The 15,500-nt window shown below is 37.0% G+C and overlaps 1 long non-coding RNA gene across 1 annotated transcript in view; it reads left to right on the top strand.

The window, feature by feature from the left end:
• The window catches only part of LOC123383875, a 123,932-nt gene that overhangs the window by 68,943 nt on the left and 39,489 nt on the right, over positions 1-15,500 (top strand). Inside the window, exon 3 of the long non-coding RNA XR_006594208.1 lies at positions 14,749-14,842. This is a non-coding gene — a long non-coding RNA (uncharacterized LOC123383875). The remainder of the gene's footprint in view (positions 1-14,748; positions 14,843-15,500) is intronic.

The following is a 15,500-nucleotide window of genomic DNA, read 5'->3' on the forward strand; positions in this document are numbered from 1 at the left end:
TCCCAGGGATTCAAGAATTTTGGAGTTTGAAGTTGATTATCTAAGTCATGAGCCCTTGAGAATCAGTGTTCTTAGCTGAAGTTCTGCCTCATTCAGTTTGTACAGCAAGTGGTACTTCTGGAGGATCTGACCCAGGTCTTCCAAAGGACAGAGTCTCTGTGTACCAGAGGTTCCTAATGACCACCCCTCTCAGTTTTGCAGCTCTTTCAATAGTAATACATGTGTGTTTCTTCCTGAAATACCCTTGAACATACTGAGCAGAAAAGTGTTTGGTTAGATATGTATTAAACTTTTCATGTAAGCTTCTGTGTAGAGTTTATTTAAATGGCAGACCAAAGCTATGCAAAAACAAATAACTAAAAAAATAAAATGATCTGTTGTATTTTATTCCTTGCATCATCCCAGGCAAATTATTATCCGTGGAGAAAAGAGGATCCATCATCGCTGTTTTCTGTGGGCATATGTTTATGGCGTAGTGGTTAGTAGAACCCAGCAATTAGTAGGTACTACTACTCACTTTAGCTTCAATATTCAAAAAAGTTCAATTTTTCTGTGTCATACCTTGAAGGACAGTGCAGACCATTGAGAATTTGAACAAGAGGGATCAGGTAATTAAAAAATTACCGTGCCTTAGGATCCAGGATCCTAGGGTGCCTAGGAGTTATCTGGGAGAAAGTAGTGAAGAGGATAGAGGAAAGAGCCTGAGTTACTCTCAGTAGTGTGAGTAAAGGGCAGTGGAAAGCTCTCTCCTACTCACTAGGACAATAGGGTTGGGGCACAAGGCATGAGATTGATAGCTAGGCAGGAATAGCAGGGGATGCAGGCTCCAGTCCCCCAAAGATCATAATTTCAAGAGTTGTGAAGTAAGCTGGAAAAGGGTCCCACTGTGTCAGCACCAAGAGGTCACTTGGTAAATTAAGGAATGGTACTGGGGATGAGCTCAAAACTGCCTGCTGAGGGAGAGGGAGGAATTTCTGTAATGCTTCTGAATAACTCTCACCACGGAGCCATGAAGAAATCCCATGGGCCATTCTCTACCCAACACTGAGAACGATTCATGCAGCAAGAACAGGCCACAAGGTTAATCTTTGGACGGCCACTGCACATTAGGGAGGGATGTGGTCACTGTTTCTGTGAAGCTAGGTCTATTCAGGGAGTTGGGAGAAAACAGACATTGTCTCACAACCAGGAATGAAGCAGAAACTGAACCAACACAACAACTGTCTGAGGACTCCAGCAGTGACAACTTCAATATTACTACAATGAGAGTCTTGAATGCCACGTGGAGGCAATTGCAAGTCTGCCAAACTGAGACTGATAAACTGGTGAAGAGAGAAAAGAGATTGGGAACGAGAGAGTGAGAGAGACAAGGAATGAGTCCACTTGAAATGAGTTCACAAACCCAAATTCCAAAATGCACAAACCAACTAATGTCAAAAAGATAGACAACAAAAATAACTATGAATTCATTCCAAAAAAAGTAACTCAATTTTTGATAAGCATGTTTAGGATTGTTACAGAGATAATTGAAGAGATACTAGCCATAAATATAATTAGAAATTATGCCAAAGGTAGAAATTAAATTAAAAAAAGAGAGAGAGGAAATAGTTAATTAAAAATCTTGGAAGAGGCACCTGGGTAGCTCAGTTGGTTAAGCATCTGACTTTGGCTCACATCATAATCTCACGGTTCATGAGTTCAAGCCCTGCATCAGGCTCCATGCTGACAGCTCAGAGCCTGGAGCCTGCTTCAGATTCCGTGTCTCCCTCTCTCTCTGCCCTTCCCCTGCTCGCACTCTGTCTGTCTGTCTCTCTCTCTCTCAAAAATAAATAAACGTTTAAAAATTAAAAAAAAAAGAAAATCTTGGAAATTCTACACATACATATACACATATATAAAAATATATATTATATAAATATATAAATATTATACATATATCAATTTTGTTGTATGTGTGTATTATATTTATATATGATATATGCATATGTTACGTATGCATGTTATGTATATGTGTATGTTTATATGTTATGTAAATATGTAGATATATTTAATACATATATGTTTATCTTCAAAAAACACGATCAATTCTGATTATAGCAAAAAAGAAAATTTGTGCATTGAAAGATACTTTTGAGAAATTTCTCCAAATGAAGCACAGAGAAAAACAGTAAATAAAAGTATATGAAAGAACCATTAAAATACATTGTGAATAGCTGGAGAGACTTCAACATACGTCTAATTACTCTAGAAAAAGTGAAGAAAATAATGGCATTGCAATTATTACCGAGATAATGGTAGATAATTTTCAAGATTGAGGAAAGACATGATATCTTTGTTTGAAAATAAAGATAACAAAAGCAGATGAAATAAAAATAAATCCATAGCTAGACATAGCATAGTGAAACTTAAATATAAATCTAAAAGATTTAAACTCCCAAAGGAAAAGTTCCAAATAATCTACAAAAGACTGGGAGCAAACTCTCATCATAAACATCTGATGAGGGCACCTGGGTGGCTCAGTCAGTTGAGTGACCAACTCTTGATATCTGCTCAGGTCATGATTTCAGGTTCATGGGACTGAAGTCCATGTTGGGCACCATGCTGAGCACGGAACCTGGTTAGGATACTCTCTCTCCCTCCGCCCCTCTCCCCCCCTTCCCTGCTCATGCACTCTCTCTTTATCTAAAAAAAGAAAGATAGCAAGAAAGAAGATGAAGAAAGGGACATATCTGATGAGAAAAGACAGTGGAGTAATATATTGAATATTTTGAGAGAAAGTATGCATCAGTCTGGAAACTTACATTTAGGTAAACCATAATTCAAAGGTGAAAACTAAATTAAGACATTTTCAGACATAAAATATCTAGAGGATTTGTCACTAATTGATTCTTATTGAAAAAATGATTGCATGGTGAATGGTAATTGGAAGAGAAGTGAACCTAGAGGGAACACACATGACTTAAAAAATTGGAAACATGGGGTGCCTGGGGGGCTCAGTTGGCTAAGCATCCGACTCTTGATTTTGGCTCAGGTCATGATCTCCTGGTCATGGGTTTCAGCCTTGCATTGGACTCTATGCTGACAGCACAGCTTCCACTTCGGATCCTCTGTCTCTGTCTCTCTCTGTCAATCCCTGCTTGGGATTGTCTCTCTCCCTGTCTCTCTGCCCCTCCCCTGCCTGCACTCTTTCTCTCTTTCTCAAAATAAATTAAAAAAAAACCCTTAAAAACATTTTATAGACACATAGGACATTGAGAAAAATATGGAGGCACACAAATTCATAAAATATGCTGAAAGTTTTATTCTCTAACCAGAACTCTAGCCAGCAGTAATAAGGTGTGTGTGTGTGTGTGTGTGTGTGTGTGTGTGTGTGTTCTGATGAAGTAATATTAAAGTATGTATTTTTCAGGGATAGTGATAGAGATATGGATTAATTTCATATATTTTTTAAAAAAGTGATTTTAAGAATATAGGGTACCACTAAGGGAAGAGAAATACATTTCACAGCTTCCATGAAAGTAGGGGATGTAAGAAATGTAGAACATTTTACCAATTGAACAGGAGATAGGAAAACAGAAAAAAAAAGAAACAAAGAGAAAGGATGATAAACAGAAAACATGAAACATGAAGGGAAAATGCAAATATATACTGATCACAGTGAATGTAAATGCATAAACTCACTTACTGATATTCAGTCTGTTATGTTGACTATACATAGCTTACAAAAAACCCAGATAAAATAAAAATAAAATATTTAATGGGCTGCTGGGTGGTTCAGTTGGCTAAGCATCCAGCTTCATCATCCAACATGATCTCGTGGTTTGGGAGTTGGAGCCCCACATTGGGCTCTCTGCTGTCAGCACAGAGCCCACTTCGGATCCTCTGTCTCTGTCTCTGTCTCTGTCTCTGTCTCTCTCTCAAAAATAAATAAACATTTCAAAAATTAAAAAAAGTATTTAAAAATACACCAGGCAAATAACCAAAGGATATATCAATGTTAATATGACATAAAATAAAATAGAATGTAAGACAACAGACTTTTATAGGAATGAACATTCTACCAAGAAAATATAATGATGAATTTGTGGGCCTCTAAAAACATTACCTTGAAAGGAAACATTTGCTTTGAATGACACACTGGACCAGATGGACTTAACAGATATATTCAGAATATTGCATCCTAAAGCAGTAGAATACACATTCTTCTCGAGTGGCCATGGGACATTCTCCAGAATAGATCACATACTGGGATACAAATCAGCCCTCAACAAGTACAAAAAAGATTGAGATCATACTGTTTATGTATTTTCAGACCACAATGCTATGAAATTCGAAACCAACCACAAGAAAAAATTTGGAAAGACAACAAATACTTGGAGACTAAAGAACATCCTACTAAAGAATGAGTGGGCTAACCAAGAAGTTAAAAAGGAAATTAAAAAGTACATGGAAGCCAATGAAAATGATAACACCACAACCCCAAATCTCTGGAATGTAGCAAAGGTGGTCATAAGAGGGAAGCATACAGCAATCCAGGCCTTCCTAAAGAAGGAAGAAAGGTTTCAGATACACAACCTAACCTTACACCTTAAACAGCTGGAAAAAGAACAGCAAATAAAACCCAAAACCAGCAGAAGATGGGAAATAATAAAGATTAGCGCGTAAGTCACTGCTATTGAAACCAAAAAACAAAACCAAAACAAAAACAGTAGAAGAGATCAATGAAACCAGGAGCTGGTTCTTTGAAAGAATTAACAAAATTGGTAAACCCCTAGACAGTTTGATCAAAAAGAAAAAGGAAAGGACCCAAATAAATAAAATCAAGAATGAAAGAGGAGAGATCACAACCAACACTGCAGAAATACAAACAATAATAATACACTATTATGAGCAATTATATGCCAATAAAATGGGGAATCTGGAAGAAATGGACAAATTCCTAGAAACATAAACTACCAAAACTGAAACAGGAAGAAATAGAAAATTTGAACAGACCCATAACCAGGAAAGAAATTGAATCAGTAATCAAAAATCTCCCAAAAAACTAGAGTCCAGGGCCAGATGGCTTTCCAGGGGAATTCTACCAAACACTTAAAGAAGAGTTAACACCTATTCTCTTTAAGCAGTTCCAAAAAATAGAAATGGAAGGAAAACTTCCAAACTCATTCTATGAAGTCAGCATTACCTTGATCCCAAAACCAGACAAAAAAACCACTAAAGAGGGGAACTACAGACCAATTTCCCTGATGAACATGGATGCAAAAATCCTCAACAAGATACTAGCCAACCAGATCCAACAATACACTAAAAACATTATTCACCACGACCAAGCGGGATTCATACCTGGGATACAGGGCTGGTTCAATATCCGCAAAACAATCAATGTGATACATCACATCAATAAAAGAAAGGACAAGAGCCACGTGATCCTCTTAATAGATGCAGAGAAAGAATTTGACAAAATATAGCATCTTTTTTGATAAAAACCCTCAAGAAACTAGGGATAGAAGGATGATAACCTCAAGATCATAAAATACCAATATGAAAGACCCATCACTAACATATCCTCGATGGGGAAAAACTGAGAGCTTTCCCCCTAAGATCAGGAACATGATAGGGATATACACTTTCACCACTGTTATGCAACATAGTGTTGGAAGTCCTAGGCTCAGCAATCAGACAACACAAAGGAAGAAATGGTATCCACATTGACAAGGAGGAAGTCAAACTTTCACTCTTCGCAGATGACATGATACTCTATATGGAAAACCCAAAAGATTCCACAAAAAAACTGCTAGAATTGATCCATGAATTCAGCAAAGTTGCAGGATAGAAAAACAATGCACAAAAATCAGTTGCATCCCTATACATCAATAATGAAACAACAGAAAGAGAATTAAGGAATTGATTCCATTTATAATTGCACCAAAAACCATAAAATATCTAGAAATAAACCTAACCAAAGTGGTGAAAAATCTCTACACTGAAAACTATAGAAAGCTTATGAAAGAAATTGAAGAAGACACACAAAAAATGGAAAAGTATTCAATGCTCATGGATTGGAAGAACAAATATTGAAATGTCAATACTACCCAAAGTAATCTGCATATTCAATGCAATCCCTATCAAAATAACATCAGCATTCTTCACAGGGCTAGAACAAACAATCCTAAAATTGTATGGAATCAGAAAAGACCCTGAATAGCCAAAGCAATCTTGAAAAAGAAAATGAAATCTGGAGGCATCACAATCCCAGATGTCAAGCTGTATTACAAAGCTGTATTCATCAAGACAGTATGATACTGGCACAAAAACAGACACTCAGATCAATGGAACACAATATGGAACCCAGAAATGGACCCACAGATGTATGGCCAAGTAATCTTTGACAAAGCAGGAGAGAATACCCAATGGAATAAAGACAGTCTCTTCAGCAAATGGTGTTGGGAAAACTGGACAGCAACATGCAGAAGCTGGACCACTTTCTCACACCATACACAAAAAGAAACTCAAAATGGATAAGATACCTAAATGTAGGAAGCCATCAAAATCCTTGAGGAGAAAGCAGGCAAAAACCTCTTTGACCTTGCCCGCAGCAACTTCTTATTCAGCACGTCTCTGGAGGCAAGGGAAACCAAAGCAAAAATGAACTATTGGAATCTCATCAAAATAAAAAGATTCTGCATGGCGAAGGCCACAATCAGCAAAACTAAAAGGCAACCAATGGAATGGGAGAAGATGTTTGCAAATGTAATATCATATAAAGGGTAAGTATCCAAAATCTATAAAGAACTTACCAAACTCAACATCCAAAAAATAAATAATCCAGTGAAGAAGTGGGCAGAAGACATGAATAGACACTTCTCCAAGGAAGACATCCAGATGGCTAACAAACACATGAAAAAATGCTCACCATCACTCATCATCAGGGAAATACAAATTAAATCACAGTGAGATACCAGCTCACACCAGTCAGAATAGCTAAAATTAACAACTCAGGCAACAATAGATGTCGGCGAGGATTCCTAGAAAGAGGATCTCTTTTGCATTGCTGGGGAGAATGCAAATTGGTGCAGCCACTCAGTATAGAGGTTCCTCAAAAAATAAAAAATAGAACGACCCTATGACCCAGCTATTGCACTATTAGGTATTTATCCAGGGGTATAGGTATGCTGTTTCAAAGGGGCACATGCACCCCAATGTTTACAGCAGCACTGTTGACAATAACCAAAATATGGAAAGAACCCAAATTTCCATAGACAGATGAATGGATAAAGAAGATGTGGAGTGTATACACACACACACACACACACACACACACACACACTGGAGTATTACTCGGCAATCAAAAAGAATGAAATCTTGCCATTTGCAACTACATGGATGGAACTAGAGTGTATTGTGCTAAGTGAAATTAGTCAGAGAAAAGACAAATATCATATGACTTCAGTCATATGAGGAATTTAAGATACAAAACAGATGAACATAATGGAAGGGAAGCAAAAATAATATAAAATCAAGAAGGGGGACAAAACAGACCCTTAAATATAGACAACAAACTGAGGGTTGCTGGAGGGGTTGTAGGTGAGGGGATGGGCTAAATGTGTAAGGGGCATTAAGGAAGACACTTGTTGGGATGAGCACTGGGTGTTATACATAGGGGATGAATCACTGGAATCTACTCCTGAAATCATTATTGCACTATATGGTAACTAACTTGGATGTAAATTTAAAAAATAAATAAATAAATAAATAAATAAATAAATAAATAAATAAAAGCATAACCTTGAAACATATGAAGCAAAAACTAAATTATGTGACGAAATTGACAAAACACAATCTAGTTGAATTAAAAACCTAAATATGAAATGAAAGGATTTCAGAAAAAATATATGCATATTTATTTATTTTCTTTTTATTTTTAGAGAGAGAGCACATGAGTAGAGGCCAGGGACAGAGGGAGAGAAAGAGAGAATCTCAAGCAGGCTCCGTGCTCAGCATGTAGCCCGACATGGGGCTCAATTCCACAACCCTGGGATCATGACCTGAGCCAAAACCAAAAGTCAGATGCTCAACTGACTGAGCCACCCAGGCACCCCCAGAAAAATATTTAAAACCTGAGACTTGAAAAAGGATTTTTGCCATAAGGCACAAACCATAAAGGAAAATATTACATTTTTTAACATTAAAAAATTCTTTTGTAACAAGATACAACGGAACTCAAGGGTTTCACCTCTTGGGGTGCATCAAGTTGAACACAACCCATGGAAATATTGAAAGCAAAGAAATTTTTTTAGTTCTTCTTACAAGTAAGGAGACAGGGAGATAGCTCTCAAAGCACTGTCTCCCATGGGGTTAGTATCAGAAGCTTTTATTCAATGGAAAATTAGTATTAGGAGGTGGATGTAGGGAGTATTAGTATTAGGAGGTGGGTGTAGGGAGTTTACATAAGCACTTTGGTTTAATTGTGTATGTCAACATGCTAGTGCATACATCATGTGTTCAAAAAATGGCAGTGAATTCTGCCCACAGGAGCTCTTAGGATTATAATAAGCTAAAGGTAACTTCAGGACAACTCAGGGAGACTTCTGCACAGGTCCTCAGCTCCAGTTCAGCTCAAAGTGGCTTGTGTAAGGGGCTGTCAGGCAAGACACATCTAGCAAGGAGTGATTAGGTGAAACACCTAGTTGAGGTCTCCTTGGCTGGAATTGTTGGTTCTGCAAAACAAAACACATTTGTCCCTTCATCTTTCTCCCTTCTGTTTATAGCTTTCAGTCCTCTTATTTGCGTAACATCCCACTGCATCCTAACTAACAAAGATATTTTATAGGAGAGAAAACACAAGTCACATAATCAAGATAGGATTATAAAATCAACAAAGGATTAATATCCAGTATGCAAAGAGCTTCTACAAATCAATAAAAATGACAACTTATTAGAAAAAATGGACACAAGATGTAAAGAATTAATTTATAGAGGAGAGAATCTGAATGGACAGTAAACATAAGAAAAGATTTCATCTTCAGTAGTAATCAGGGAAATATATATCAAACCTATATAATAAGGTACTATTTTACATCCATTATTTTGGAAAAATATAAAGAGTTGGTGCAACAAAATGCTCATAAGTTCCTGGTGGGAATATAAGTTGTTAAGGAGAGAAATTAGTCAGCATTAGAGAAGCTAAAGATTTCCATGACCCTAACCTGGATTTTCAGTTTCTAGGTTTATACCATGAAGAATCTCTCACATAAGTTCATGAAATAAGTGAATGAGAATATTTGTTGTTCTAGCAAAGAACAAAAAAAAATTCAAATGTCCAACAGTCAGAGGAAAGATAAATACATTGTGAGATATTCATAAAATTTAATATTACACAACAATTAAGATGGATGAATTAGGCCTACATGCATCAACATGAATTAATCTACACAATTTATTAATGCATGATAAAAGTGAGTTGGAAGGTATTTACAATATGGCCCCATTCATTTAAAATTTAAAAACTTGAAAATAATACTGTAAAAGGCTTATGATTACTGTTAAATAACAAAAATTCAACTGAGTAAATTTTAAAGGTCTAACTGGCTTTATTAGTAGATTCATGAATCAGGCAGCATTCCATCTAGCAAGTAAAAGGTGAAGGGGAGTGGGTCTTATCATCAGATTACCTCATCTTCCTTTGGAGAATAAAGAGGTCCATGCAGCAAACTCATTAGCATCCACTGGAAAATTTCTGACTGACTGGTTAAGACTAGATTTTGAGGGGAGCTTGAAACTAAAATCAGATTATATATTAAGCCCCAGTTTAGGGATTCGGCCTAATAGACACTATTTTTGACCTGTGGTTTTCTTTTTAACATTATAAAGAATCTTAAATGAATGTAAAATATATTTTAGGCATTATATTGTGCTTAAAAAATATTTCGGGGGTCACCTGGGTGTCTAAATCGGTTAAGCATCCAACTCTTGATTTCGGCTCAGGTCATGATTTCAGTTTGTGAGATCGAGCCCTGCGTCAGGTTCTGTGCTGACAGCGAGGAGCCTGCTCGGGATTCTCTCCTGCACTCTCTCCTCCCCCCCGCCCCCCCCCCCCCCCCCGGCTGCAGCTCTTGCACTCTTTCTCTCTCTCTCAAAATAAATAAATAAACTTCAAAAAAAGGAAAGAATATCCACAATTATCTGAAAAATAATAATAATTCTGACTTCTGGTTTCAGCTTTGACATGTATAAGGCTCTGAAATAGTTGTTCCCAACCTTACAATAAGAGAAATGTTGAATGAAATAAAAATCAGTGACTTTTCTTGGACCCGTCAAAGAACTGAGGTCACAGGGAAAACTGCAAACTAAAATCTGGACGCATAGGCAAACACAAAGAATCATAGCTGAGATTTACTTACCTGGAGCAGAAGCCAATGAAGCCATAAAATGGTGAGGACACCAAAATGGTAATTTTGATAAATTGCTGGAGGCTGAGTGTGGACTAACACAAGAAGAGAAACTCTTAGTCCTAAGAGAGACCCACATTTTCATGGGCTTTACCTCCAGGTGAAGAGCCGAGAAAATTCTGCCTCCTAGCTCTGGCGGGGGGAGAAGAAAAGTAACCATTTTGAACTGCACCCAGATTATACTTCATAACAAAGGCCTACTCTTAGTGGAAAAGACTTTCCCAGAGTCTTACCCCATCTATGAGGAAGGGCCTTTACCCAAATCCAACTCACTTTTGCCTTCCTTTCTTAAGAAGTTAAGAAATAGTTGTGAAAGTTACAGCCAAGGAATGCAAGCCCACTAAAAGACAAATTTAATTATAGGATTATAGAATGCTTTCTCTCCCCCACACCTTAACACCACATCAACAGGGCTCCAATATAATCATAGTGGATTATAGCTAAAAGAACTCCAAAATACAGACATTATTTAAGGAGGATGCAAAACCAAGGACACTAGAGGAATTTAAAGCGTTTGAAACCTATAGCTCATGCATTTTCCAGGGCCCAGAGTTTTAATTTGTTGGGCTAGTGAAACAAATTACAACAAACTGGGTGGCTTATAAACAACAGAAATTTATTATCTCACCGTTGTGGAGGTTAGATGTCCAAGATGGAGGCACTGGTAGGCTTGGTTTCTTCTGAGGCCTGCGAGGGAGAATCTGTGCCATGCTTCTTGCCTAACTTCTGGTGGCCTCAGGAATCCCTTGTCTTGTACGTGGTGTTCTCCTTGTGTCTTCACATAGTCTTCCCTGTATGTGTCTCTGTTTCCTCACAGGTCACCAATCATATTGGATTAGAGGCCCACCCTACTCCAGTATGACCTCATCTTAACAAATTATATCTGCAATGACCTTATTTACAAAAGGTCACATTCCTAGGTACTAGGGATTATGACTTAAACATGCGAATTTTGGGGGTATGCAATTCAACCCATTACACAGACTAACAAAACAATAAAAAAAGAAAACATAAATTGATGATATCAGAAATGAAAGAAAGTTCATCACACTGTTAACTAACTGGGATTAAAATAAAAACTTAAAATGAAAGAAAAGAAAGAAAGAAAGAAAGAAAGAAAGAAAGAGAAAGAAAGAAAGAAAAAAAAGAAAACAAAGGAAAGAAAGTAAGAAAGAACAGTGAACAACAACAATAAAAAAGAGAGAGGTCATCACTACTTATCCCACTGACATTACAAAGTTAATAGAATACCACAAACAACTCTTTTGTTACAAATTTGGGATCTTTGATGAAATGGACCTATTTCTTACAAGACACAAACTATCAAAATTCACACAAGGAGAAATAGATAATCTGAACAGGCCTATATTTTTTAAGGCATCAAATCAATAATGATCTTCCAAAAAAGAAAGCACTAGACCTAGATAGTTTTATTGGTGATTTCTACCAGACATTTAAAAAGAAACAAAGGGGAGCCTGGGTGGCGCAGTCGGTTAAGCATCTGACTTCAGCCAGGTCACGATCTCGCGGTCCGTGAGTTCGAGCCCCGCGTCAGGCTCTGGGCTGACAGCTCAGAGCCTGGAGCCTGTTTCCGATTCTGTGTCTCCCTCTCTCTCTGCCCCCCCCCCCCCGTTCATGCTCTGTCTCTCTCTGTCCCAAAAATAAATAAACGTTGAAAAAAAAATTAAAAAAAAATAAATAAAAATAAAAAGAAACAAATACTGGTGGCATGCAATCTTTTCCAGAAACTAGAGGCTGAGGGAACACATCCTAACTCATTTTACAAGTCTAGAATTGCTCTAATGCCAAAACCTGACAAAGACATCATTAGAAAGAAAAGCTATAAACCTCTATCTTTCATGAACATGCATGCAAAAATCCTCAACAAGGTATTTGCAAATCAAATCCACCAGTGTTTAAAAAAGAATTATACATCTGAACCAAGTGGGATTATTCCAGGTATGAAAGTATGGAAGGCTGTTTTGACATTTGAAAATTAATTAATGTGACCCACCTCATCAATGAGCTAAAGGAGAAAAATCATACAATCGTATCAATTGATACAGCAAAAGCATTTGACAAAATCCAACACCCATTCATAATAAAAATTCTCAGCAAACTAGGCATAGAGGAGAAATTTCTCTGCTTGAGGAAGAACATCTACAAAAACCTACAACTAAAATCATACTTTGCTGTGAGAAGCTAGATGCTTTTCCCCTGAGATCAAGACGGAAATGTCCTCCTCTCTCACCACTCCTACCCAACATTATACTAGAAGCCCTAAAAAGTGCGTGTAGACATACATACATACATACATACATACATATAACTAATATGTCTATTGCAGTAATGCAGACAAGAAATAATGGTGACCTGGATCTATATGGTGGTAGAGTTGGAGAGAAGATAGGTTTAAGAGGTAGGAAATAGAAGCGACAGGGCTTGAACGTAGATTACATATGCATGGTGAAGGAGGTGGAAGCATCAAGGGTGACTTTTAGGATTTGGTTTGCATAACTAGATTGGTGGTGGAGCCATTTATAGAACTTAAAGAAGAAATTTAGAAGGAAAAATCGTAATTAGATTTTGGTCAAATAGATACTAAGATACCTTGGAGACCTCTAAGAAGTGAAAAAAAATGTATGTATTTTTATATGTGTTCCTGGAGCTCAGAGGGAAACACTGGACTAGAAATTAGCACTTGTGACTCATTTGTGTATCCATGGTAATCAACCATAGCTAAGAAGAAATTGCCTAGAAGAGATACAGAGTGGAAAGAGGGCCAAAGACTGAGCCATGATATTTAGTGACCAATAGGAAGAGAAGCAGCAAAGGAGATAGAGGAGTGGCTAGAAAAGAGGGGAAAATTGAGAATAGTGAGTATTTCAACACATAGGTCAGGAGTGTTGACTATGCTGAGATACTGCAATGAATACTGAAAAAAGCCATAAATTTAGCAATATTGAGGCCATTAGTGGCTTAACAGGTGTTTTAATGGGGTAGTGGGGCCATATACCAAACTGGAGTTAGTTTAGGATTGAGCAGAAGTTGCAAACATTGTGATAACTTATATAGAAAATTAAGAACACTGTGAAGCGAGAGAGAGAAGACTATATTTTGCTAGAAGTCGGGATATGGAGGACATGAGTTTGAGTAAGGAATTATTATTATTTAATGTTTATTATTTTAAATAACAGACATCTGAGTATATTTTAAAGCTGGTGGAAAACATTTAATTGAAAGGTTGGCTATACTGATGAGAAGAAAAGGGATAATGGATAGTGTAAAGTAGGAGAGTAGGAGAGGGGGAAGAACTCCAAGCAGAGGTGGAGAGATTAGGTCCCTCTATGATAATTGGAGAGATGCAGACCAGGACAGATACACAAAGGAGGTACGCGTGCTTCATTTTAGAAAGATGGAGAAGTTTCCATCTGATGACTTCGTTTTCTCTGCAAAATATGGACTTTATCACATGTATCTTTACTGATGGGTATGAAAAATAAAAATAATTTCTTCCAGCCTATTTATAAATTTGATTTTTTAGGTACATAGTTGTTTAGTTTTGTTATGGATTATATTATTTTTGGTATGCTATTTCACACTCTTTAGGTTTTTAACACTTTATAAAAGACCTAAACTCTTTCTTTTTAAAAAAAAAGTTTATTTTGAGAGAGGGAGAGAGAGTGAGTGGGTGAGGGGCAGAGAGAGAGAGAGAGAGAGAGAGAGAGAGAGAGAGAGAGAGAATCCCAAGCAGGCTCCGCACTGTCAGCACAGAGCCTGATGTGGGGCTCAAACTCACAAATGACAAAATGGTGACCTGAGCAGAAACCAAGAGCCAAACACTTAACCGACTGAGCCACCCAGGTGCCCCAAGACCTAAACTTTCTATAAGGAAAAAAATTATAGAAATTACAACTAAAGGTGATTTTCTTTTTTTTTTTTTTAATATTTTTAAATGGCTTCATCATGTTCCATCTTATTTATGTATTACAATCATTTGAACATTAGTTTCTTTTAAATAATATCATAATATATGTTCTCATACATGTGTCTTTGCCTCTTATCATTTCCTAAACATGAAATTACTGGGCTGAAGAGTCTAAACATTTTAAAATCTCATACTGCATATTGTCAAATTGCCCTCCAGAAAGATATTCAGTTTATTTATTCAAACCCAAAAGGCAAAATGTAATTGAGTGATAAGTATGCTAATTTAAAGCCAGGATAGTGTTTACAGTTTCTAGAATTTATTTTTAATGATGCTAGTTTTAAACGAACACTTTCTAATTTGGAACCATAGGTGGCACTAAAGCATAAAGGAAAGGAACCACTCCCAGACTCCTAGGTTGGCAGGGATTGTGAATGGACATTTCAGCCACCCTCTTTTGTGGCAGGTAAGCTACATTTCTAGAAAAATAATAGTTTCTGTTTTTAACATTATCTAAAAGCCCCATTCTAAACTTATACTTTTAGTCCTAATTGACGTACATGAGACTCTGTAACAATGTAAGCCTATTTGCATTTTTCTTGTGCTCTAGGCTGTGGGGTACACTATTTGCAAGCTATTTCTTAAAATACCAACAGTCTTATGCAAAACTTTTCATTCTTCTGCTTCTATAGCTTTTGTGTGTCTTTTTTTTTCCCAAGAAGAAAACATAGGTCATGGGTCAGAAAGTCAAAGAAAGATCATGTAAGCATGATCTGGTCATAAAGATTAGCACTATACCACTCTGAATGTGAGTTCATGTGACATACTTAATTTGCTAAATTGTATAGTAACCTAGTTTTGCGGTATGAAAATTGTGGTTTAAGCAAAACATATAAATGCCAAATTGACGTGTCCTGGCAGAAATGGTTTTGCATGTTCCCACTGTCCATTGCATACACAGAGGCAGTGGGAATTGGTCAGCTATTCTTGGCATCCAAGTGAATTCTTACCTAACACTTCTAGACTTCAAAAGGTCAGTGACTGAGAAGCAAACAAGCTTGAAGAGCACCTGCTTTTCTTAGAAGACCAAAGGGCTCCTACTGATACAGACAGAACATACATCA

Source organism: Felis catus, chromosome A2 (genome assembly GCF_018350175.1).
Source record: "Felis catus isolate Fca126 chromosome A2, F.catus_Fca126_mat1.0, whole genome shotgun sequence".
Taxonomy (NCBI): Eukaryota; Metazoa; Chordata; class Mammalia; order Carnivora; family Felidae; genus Felis; species Felis catus.